The sequence below is a fragment of the Lolium rigidum genome, chromosome 3 (assembly GCF_022539505.1).
Source record: "Lolium rigidum isolate FL_2022 chromosome 3, APGP_CSIRO_Lrig_0.1, whole genome shotgun sequence".
Classification (NCBI taxonomy): domain Eukaryota; kingdom Viridiplantae; phylum Streptophyta; class Magnoliopsida; order Poales; family Poaceae; genus Lolium; species Lolium rigidum.
The window spans coordinates 206,523,381-206,533,835 of NC_061510.1; positions in this window are offsets into that span (position 1 = coordinate 206,523,381).

Below are 10,455 nucleotides of genomic sequence, written 5' to 3' on the forward strand. Positions count from 1 at the left end.
GCCCCTGTGCCCCCTCTCGACTTGCCCTTCCGCCTACTTAAAGCCTCCGTGACGAAACTTCCAGCACCGAGAGCCACGATACGGAAAACATTACTGAGACGCCGTCGCCGCCGATCCCATCTCGGGGGATCCCGGAGATCGCCTCCGGCACCCTCGCCGGAGAGGGGAATCATCTCCCGGAGGACTCTACACCGCCATGGTCGCCTCCGGAGTGATGAGTGAGTAGTCTACCCCTGGACTATGGGTCCATAGCAGTAGCTAGATGGTTGTCTTCTCCCCATTGTGCTATCATTGTCGGATCTTGTGAGCTGCCTATCATGATCAAGATCATCTATATGTAATTCTATATGTTGCGTTTGTTGGGATCCGATGAATAGAGAATACTTGTTATGTTGATTATCAAAGTTATGCTTATGTGTTGTTTATGATCTTGCATGCTCTCCGTTACTAGTAGAGGCTCTGGCCAAGTTTTTTACTTTTAACTCCAAGAGGGAGTACTTATGCTCGATAGTGGGTTCATGCCTGCATTGACACCAGGACAGAGTGACGTAAAGTTCTAAGGTTGTGTTGTGCTGTTGCCACTAGGGATAAAACATTGATGCTATGTCTAAGGATGTAGTTGTTGATTACATTACGCACCATACTTAATGCAATTGTCTCGTTGCTTGCAACTTAATACTGGAGGGGGTTCGGATGATAACCTCGAAGGTGGACTTTTTAGGCATAGATGCAGTTGGATGGCGGTCTATGTACTTTGTCGTAATGCCCAATTAAATCTCACTATACTCATCATGATATGTATGTGTATTGTCATGCTCTCTTTATTTGTCAATTGCCCAACTGTAATTTGTTCACCCAACATGCTGTTTGTCTTATGGGAGAGACACCTCTAGTGAACTGTGGACCCTGGTCCAATTCTCTTTACTGAAATACAATCTACTGCAATACTTGTTTTTACTGTTTTCTCGCAAACAATCATCTTCCACACAATACGGTTAATCCTTTGTTACAGCAAGCCGGTGAGATTGACAACCTCACTCTGTTTCGTTGGGGCAAAGTACTTTGGTTGTGTTGTGCGGGTTCCACGTTGGCGCCGGAATCTGCGGTGTTGCGCCGCACTACATCCCGCCGCCATCAACCTTCAACGTGCTTCTTGGCTCCTCCTGGTTCGATAAACCTTGGTTTCTTTCTGAGGGAAAACTTGCTGCTGTGCTCATCATACCTTCCTCTTGGGGTTGCCCAACGAACGTGTGAAATACACGCCATCACTGGTCATCTCCTTGGTCATCTTCATACTCTGGCAATTTGAATAGCCAGGGACAAAGCCGTGAGTACGTTGAGTACTCGCAAACTAATACTAATGTAAGTGCTAGGCATTCTAGTATGGTTTGCTAAGCTCTAGTTTATTTGCATAAAGCTAGTTTTAGTTCACAAAGTTTTGAGAAAAGCTTGCTCAAGTGCTAACTAACTCAAGTGGGAACATTAGTGTCATTCCCACTATTCAAGTGGTGATTGCAATTCAATCCAGCACAAATCATTTCACCATCATCTTTTAACATCATTTTCAAAGATATGACATCGGAAACTGTATGGCCTTTCCAACCGTCCGTAACCGTGGACGCGGCTATTCGAATAGATTTACACTCTGCAGAGGTTGCACACTTGTGCCACAACATTTGATTTCATCCGTCGGGATTTCCCCGAATCATCGTAACACGATACGCGATCAACCATAACCTTTCACTTACGAATCCTAGTATGAGCACCTCTCCCCATGAGCTTGGCCTCCCATTGAAGACAGACAGTCAGCCTGGGAACTGCACAGGGCTTGGGCCGGACATTCACCTCATTTCGCGTCATATCATATCGTTTCTTTTGTGGTAGAGGCAGCTTTCGGCATAACCCCGATGACGCTTGTTTAGAGGGAACCCATACTAAGACGCATAAACTTCCAGTTAAGCCCTACCCATAATCAGGTATTGTGGGGGTACTTAATAATTGGAAAGGTATCGCATTCAAACCAACATCATGTTTTATCAAAAATCACCATCTTCTCTTGGTCATATTCACCTTCAAAAATCATTCAATGGAATGCATCTTCATTCCAAGGTTTCAAAAATCATTTCAAATTCATATTGTTCCCATCTAGAGTAGTCAAGTTTAGTTCATTAGCACTAGGTCTAATTCATGGGGGGTGCTATCTTTCCTTGCTTGGGAGGGACTAACTCACTACTCTAGTAACCAACTTGTATTTGACCAAAGTTAACTATAAAAGTAACTCATTTAGAAAACAAGTAAAAACTTGTAAATTAAAAACTTGGGATGGGTTCATATAAGAAAAGATAAGAAACATGGTGCCTTGCCCAAAAGGGGCTTTGCACTTTGCAAGAATATTAGCTTGGTAGTAGCTTGCAAGAGTATAGCTTGCCTTGGTAGTTCTCAAACTGTTCCTCCTCCTCCTCTTGGTAGCAACCTTCTTCTTCGGCGTACTCTCCGGTGCTACCGTCTAAATTGGAATACGAGTATAATTACTCACTAATTCAATGGCTATTCTATACATCACATACAACACACAATCTAGTCTATGCACACAAATAAATTAACTAGAGTGCATGGGTGGTGGGATTTAAATAAAATTCGTTTTGTTGTATTTCATATGTAACTGATAGTTTCCATAGGGTTCTTGAGAAATAATTTCCTCTCATTGAAATCTTCTTAAGATTTAATTTCTCCAACAATCATGGATGAACTCATATTGACCTAAGTCACATGTTCATCACCATCATTTGGGAAGATGATTTAAATGAGATGGATCACCTCATACCATTTAAATAACACTACATTTGATTTAAATCTCAAGTAATTCATATAAGAGAGTTTGAAACCAGGGGTCCAAACATCCCATGAATCCATGTGAGACAGGTTTAACTGAAGTGTAAGACTTCACACAAGTTAACTTTAATAGTTTTGGACAATATCAACTAGTTAAACTAGTCAAAATATCCATTTATTAAACCAGGGCATGATCATACAAAGTGACCACACCATTTTATTGCATAAACAATTTGTGTAACTCAAATGTGAGCTATTAGAGTTGGAATTAACTTAATATCTATTTTGGTTGATTTTTAAGAATTATTGGAATAGGGAAATGTCCCTGTCTTGTTATTTTTATCACATTTATTCTACAAAGAATCTGACCATGAGGCCAGTGGCATTGGCTAGATAATTTCAGTAGCTTTCCAACCATATAAAGTTCACTAAATTTGGTTTAGCCAATTTGAATCTATTTAATTTCAAAGTTTGGGCAGTATTAAATTTCATTTGAATTAATTAAATCTAGTTTGAATTAAAAGGCCGGCGGGAAACGAAACTGGGCCAGATTCAAATAAAAACGGCCCAGTCCAGCCCACCACGGTCCACAGACGCGCGGGCTGCCTGACAGGGTGGGGTCCAGGCATCAGTGGCTCATAACGCCCGAAGCGATACGTTTTAAAGGGGAGCGTTGGATTAGAATCTAATCGAACGGCCGTGGTTCATCGTCGTCGCCGACGAGAACCCGACGGTGCGGCGGCGGCAGTAGGGGGTGGGAGAGCTTACGGCGGCTCCAGCAAGGTATGGCAGTGTGCTTGGGGTAGATGTGGATGACGGCGGTTCTCCTGGTACCGGCGGCTCGTCCTGGGGCGGCTCCAGTCGACGGCGAGCTTCGCGGCGTCCGGCGGCGTGAGGTGGCGATTGGGTGGCTACGGCGGCGAATGTCGATGGTGGAGTGGCTCGGGCGGTCGAGTGAGAAGAGGTGAGGCGGCTGGTGGGAAGAAATCGACGAGGCGAGGCCTCCTTTTATAGGCGAGCGAGTGCCCGAGGCTCGCGGCGAACCTCGACAAGGGCGCGGCGTCTCCGGCGGTCTAGCGAGCTAGGCGAGGGCGTGGTGGTGTTCCTGGCGTCACGGTGGTCCTCTGGATGGCGACAGGTAGGGTAGGGGGTGGCTGGTTTGGTCGCCTCGCTTCCACGACGGCCGCGGCGTTCACGGGATGTGGTCGTCGTCTCCGGCGGCGGCGGTCACGGGTCTGGGCTGGGCGCGTGTCTGGCGCGGCTGAGGTGTCACGGCGGCGTGCTTGGTGAAGAAAGGGGGTCCAGGGCGTGAGCAGAGGGGCTGCGCGGCGCGTGGCCAGTGGGTGCCCGTGGCGCGCTCTCGTGCGACGTCCACGGCATGCTGGCCGCCATGGGCGCGCGCTGGTCTGGCCAGTGTCGAGCTCCTCCTCGATCGTGGCTGGTGCTAGGTGATCCAGTAGAGTGAGGTGGAGGGCAAGGGCATGGTGGCCAGAGTTGGGAAGCAAGGGGAAGAGAGGGGGTGCGGCATGGATGGCATGGGCCGGCATGGCCATGCCATGCAAGCTATGCCTCTCCTCCTAGGGTTTCTATGCTGGTGTTAGTGAGAGAGGGGACCAGGGGACCATTTAGAATAGGTTGGGGTAGGTTAGTTAGAGTAGAATCACTATTTGCAATAGTGTGTAATAGTGCCATATTTTGGATTTTACAAAATTATCCAAATTGGAAATAATTCAAATGGTGAATGTGTTTGAAAGGTGAGTGTTGATAATAGTTGTAAATGACCAAAGGTGATTTGAGGTGGTGGTGGAAAAATTAGAATTCAAAAATTGGCCCAAAATGGCTAAGTGAGGAATGTTGAATATGTTAAAAAGTTAAGACTTTGGATGAGCATAGCTAATGATCAAAGATGAATTTGGTAGGGTGATCTTCATCAAAGTTGTTCACCTTGATGTTGACTTTGAAATGGTGCAAAGAGTTAGCAAGAATTGGTTTGGGAAAATTGAATTGCAGGGGCTCAAAGTGGTGATCAGACTATAATCGTCAAAATTGACCATTATCACATGTGAGTGGTTTTTGTGTTTGAAATTCATTTTAATTGTGAATCTTTGATTCCAAAAGTTGTAATAAGTGTTTAATAACCTTATTCAACTAATGGTGAAGACCAATTAGGTCTAGGGTCAAAATTTATAAAAATGCCATAGGGCATATGTGAGGGTTTTTAGGGTTTTGCATTTTATGGATTTTCTTCCTCTTTGATTTTATTTGGTTGGTGATCTTCATATGATCACTCTAGGGTTTTAGAGCATATCAAAAACAAGTAATAACAATCATCATGGCATATCACTCAAATGCACAAGTCCTATGCATGGTACTATATGCAAAAAGAAAAGTTTTTGTTGGGTTGAAATTTTGTTTTCTGGAATTCTCTAACTATCTTTTTATTGAAATTTGGGGTGTTACACGGCTACGGAACTTTTCATGGACGGAGGGTGATATGTTGCGGAGTTTTTAGGTCAGAGGGGTCTTATAGGCGAAGAGGCGACGCGAGGGGGTGCACGGGGTGCCCATACCACCCATAGGCGCGGCCAGGCCTGGGCCCGTGCCTGGGCCTGGTATGGCTGCCCCGTGGCACATCTCCGTCTCCCCTTCTGGCTCCCGGAGTCTTCTAGTATATTAGAATTTCTGTGATTTTCTAGAATTTTCCGAGCACTTTCAATTTTGGACATTTTCTGCAATAAACAGACATAATAAATAGAAACTGGCACTGTGGCACTTGTTAAGAGGTTGGTCCAATAAATGTCATAAAATGATGCAAAGTGCACATAAAACATAGAGGAATTGGTGTAAAACAAGCATGGAGCATCAAAAATTATAAATATGTTTGCAATGTATCAACATCCTCAAGCCTAACTCCTGCTCGTCCTCGAGTAGGTAAGTGATAACAAACAAATAATTTTTGAAGTGACATGCACCTTCAAAGTTCAACGTATGACTAAATACAAATAATTTAAGAACAAGTAATAACACATTCGTGATTCAATCAATAATAATTTTGGGACCATGCACATAAAACTAAGAATGACAACTATGCTCTCTTAATGGTGCATGAACTTAGAAGATGAAGACTCAACATAAAAGTAAAAGAAAGGACCTTCGCAGAGGGAAGCAGGGATTACTCATGTGCTAGAGCTTTTTCTTTTGAAAGCATGGAAACAATTGTGTCAACGGTAGTAATAATTCATATGGGTTATGTATAAAACTTCCTATAAGTTGCAAGCCTCATGCATCGAATACTAATAGTGCCTGCACCTTGTCCTAATTAGCTCGGATTTCCATGGATTATCATCGCATTACATATGTGTCAACCAAGTGTCACAAAGTGGTACCTCTATGCCACCTGTACAAAGGTCCACGGAGATAAATCACATTTGATTTCTCGATTTTGATAGATCTCAACTTAAGGACATCCATACCGGGACAACATAGAAAACATATAATGGACTCCTCTTTTTGATGCTTCAAGCATTCAACAATAATAATATTCTCATAAGAGATGTTGAGGATTTGAGTGTCCAAGCTGAAACTTCCATCATGATACATGGCTTTGGTTGGTGGCCCAATGTTCTTCTCTAACAATATGCATACTCGAACCATTTCAACTCATGGCAAATCTCCCTTATTTCACACAAGACGAACATGCATAGCAACTCACATGATATTCAACAAAGGTGTGACAAGTTGAGGGCGTCCCTAGATAACATGGTTACCGCTCAACAAGCAACTTATAAGAACTAAGATACATAAGTGACATATTCCTTACCACAATAGTTTTTATGCTACTTTCCCATGAGCTATATATTGCAAAAACAATGAATAAATTTTTGAAAGGTTTTAAAGGTAGCACACAAGCAATTTACTTTGGAGTGGCGATAAAATACCACATATAGGTAGATATGGTGGACACGATTGGCATTTTGGTTTTTGGGAGTTGGATGCACGAGTAGAGCTCATACTCAGTACAAATGAAGGCTAGCAAAAGAAAGGGGCGACCGACTAAGAGATCAATAATGGCCATAATCATGCATAGCGACAAAACTTATTAGTCAAAGCATATGGTGATATTAAAAATCAAAAACTAAATGATCATCAAGTCAACTCAATTGAAACATCAAAGGAGATATTTCATTTGCATCACTATTAATATGAGACTTCTTACTCGTATCCAACACCAATTAACTTATTTGAAACAACTCTCGTAGATAATATTCGATGAGATATCACGAGAGATAAATTCACTTGCATATAGAAAACCAACAAGCTCTGAACATAATATGAATTAAAAACTAGAGCTTAAACGCAGTACTCCCGAAAATAGAACGCTCGTTGAACATATGAGTGAAAACTAGAGCGTTCATGCAATTAAAGCGGAGCATGTCTCTCTCCAAAACAAATATGATGGGTCCAAGTTTATTGAACAGCAAACAAAACAAAACACACACAAAAAAAAGATTCTCCAAGAATAACACATAATGCTTTGACGCTTGAACCTCTTTGATATATCTTGGGGTGTCCAGGGGACATCCCCAAGCTTGAGATTTTGTCCATTCTTCATCCTATGGCATCATTCTTCTCTCCCTATACTTGAAAACTTCCTTCACCCAAAACTCAACACAATTCATTAGCAATATTAGTGTAATCAAAATAAGCAATCCACTTGGTTCTGGTATGACATATGTAAAGTTTATATTAAAACATTAGCTACTGCATAAACTTCTTCGGAAAGCTCCTTCCTCCAAAAGAACTCAAAAAGAAAAAGATTAAGAGGCAAATGCACTAATGGAAGAAATCTATCAAAACAGAACAACAGTTAAAGATCGATTTTTTTGAGACTACTACGTCGCTCAGATCGAAAAAATTTCAACTAATGGAAGTTAGATAATAACCTGGGGAATATTCTCGTAAATTTTCAGCTCATGGTGATGTTCTGGTGATTTATGCGAATTTTTATCGCGACAGTACAGAAACAGAAACAAAATTGCATATTCCCCAAATAATATTTTCTTACCATTAGAGGCTACTCTTGGCACAAAAACGAAAATAAAAAATGATAATGAGAGGACATTACAGTAGCAATGACTTCCAAGACTCAACAAAACAGTAAAATAACAAAAATAAAAACATAATGGGTTGTCTCCCAAAAAGCTCTTTCTTTATAGCCATTAAGATAAGCTCAATAATTTGAGAAGATGCTCACATATGTAATATGAATTGAAGCAAAAGAGAGCATCAAGAAGCAAATATGAAACACATTTAAGTCTTACCCACTTCCTGTGCATGGGAATCTTGTACACAAATAAATTCACAAAGAACAAAGTGACAAGCATGTGAAGGTAAAACAAGAGTAACTTTAAAATTTTCAGCATGTAGAGAGGTGTTTTAGTACCATGTAAATTCCTACAAGCATATTTTCCTCTCTCGTAATAATTTTCAGTAGCATCATGAATAAAATCAACAATATAACTATCACATAAAGCATGCTTTTCATGATCTTCAAACACATAATTTTTATCAAGCTCAAAAATAGTAGGATTAAAACAATCAAACCCACTTTTAGCAATTTTATAACAAGATGATTGATCATTCTCAAGAGGTATGTGACTACTAGTAGCAATCCTATTTTCAGTAGCATTATAATTTATAGCATCAAGTAACATAGGACCATCATCTAGAGCTTTATCATAAACACTCTCCAAGCAAAATTCTTTAGTTCCATGCATTTCGAAATTAGGCAGAAATAAAGGATTATCATGAGATTTATCAAACTAGCATGGATTATTATAAATAATAGTAGCATAATTATTTTCACAAGTTTTACTCACAGGGAATATTTCAAGAGAATCCTCATGAACATAACATTCGTCCTCCTTTGGTGAGCATGGAGGGCAATCAAGTAATGTAAGAGATAAAGAGTTACTCTCATTAGAAGGTTGGCATGGGTAGCTAATCCATTCTTCCTCCTTTTGTTCATCACTCTCCTCCTCTTTTTCATCTAATGAGCTTTCAGGTTCAACAAAATTGAGTCTCTCTTTATAGTCAATGATATAACAATTATTGCTGAAATTTTCTGTGCAATAATCAAGGATATAAGAGACATAATCTTTAAGGTCATGACAAGCAACACAAGTTTCATAATTTTTAGACATGAAGGATTCTATTTCAGAGGCTCCCATAAATAAGACAAATTGTTCTACTTCTTCGAATCCAAGATGAATATAGTTATTCCAATGATAGTTCAAAATAAAAACTTCTTCACTAAAGCCACATTGGAATTTAAGATGTTTAGTATCCTGTTTAGAGCAACAAATTATATCATGGCGTTTAAGCAAAATTTTAGCAATTGTATCCAAAAAATTTAACGTGCCCCCCATGACTTTGCCTTTATATGATTCTCTATACTTCAGAAATAATTCTGCAAGTTTCATACAGTATAAAGCAGGTCCTTCCATAACAACAGTTTTTAGTTTTTCGATTTTTCAATTTTTTATGGATTTTCGGATATATAGGAAAAATAAAACAAGACAAAAATAAACTAGACAACAAAATGAAATAAAAACAGCGAGAGAGGTGGAGTGTACTCCCTAGGTGAACTTATAAGTAGAGCTATGCTCCCCGGCAACGGCGCCAGAAAATAGTCTTGATGACCCACAAGTATAGGGGATCGCAACAGTCTTCGAGGGAAGTAAACCCAAATTTGTTTATTCGACACAAGGGGAGCCAAAGAATACTTATAAGCCTTGACAATCGAGTTGTCAATTCAGCTGCACCTGGAAAAGCACTAGCAACAGGGTGATGTGAAAGCAGTGGTAATATGATGCGGCGCCGTAAAAATAGTTGGTACAACTTCGATGGCGTGTTGACAGGGAAATGTGATGCGGCAGTAATATGAGAGCAATAGTAACATAGCAGTAGCAGTAACACAAACGAGATGGCACTGGAAAATATCCCAGCGCGCAATTGATTGAAAAGCAATGATGGTGCAATAAAGGACCAGGGTTCCCGACGATCTACACTAGTGGTAACTCTCCAGATAACAAGTGTTGGGTGAACAAATTACAGCTGGGCAATTGACAGAATTGAATTTAGCATTAAGACAAAATATCCAGTCTATTAATATCGTAGGCATGTTTTCCGTATATAGTCACACTAAGAAAAGTTGCCATGGCCGACGAAGTTGAAGTCGCGCCGTGGTTGCTGCTGCACCATGGTCGACGATTTTTGGTCTCTCCATTGTGCATGTCAAAACTTTTTTTTCTCGTTTTTGAGGCCACCTAGCCCGACGAAAACGGCCAAAACGTCTCCTATGGTGGCCCGGGACGTGGTGCATCACGAATTCTCGGGTTCGCCGGCCGAGTCAATGCAAATCCGCACCGCCCATGGATGTAGGGCCCAGATGGCAGCCTCTCTGGCATTGTTTTTTTTCTCGATCGCGCCATCTCGTTCAACGCTCTCCGATCGAGCCGTTTACGATGCAGGATCATGGGTCCCGCATGTCATCCTCTATGAACCAAAATTCTTTCTATTCTTGGAATTTTTTTGACCCCCTGATTTCTGGCTACTTCCTTT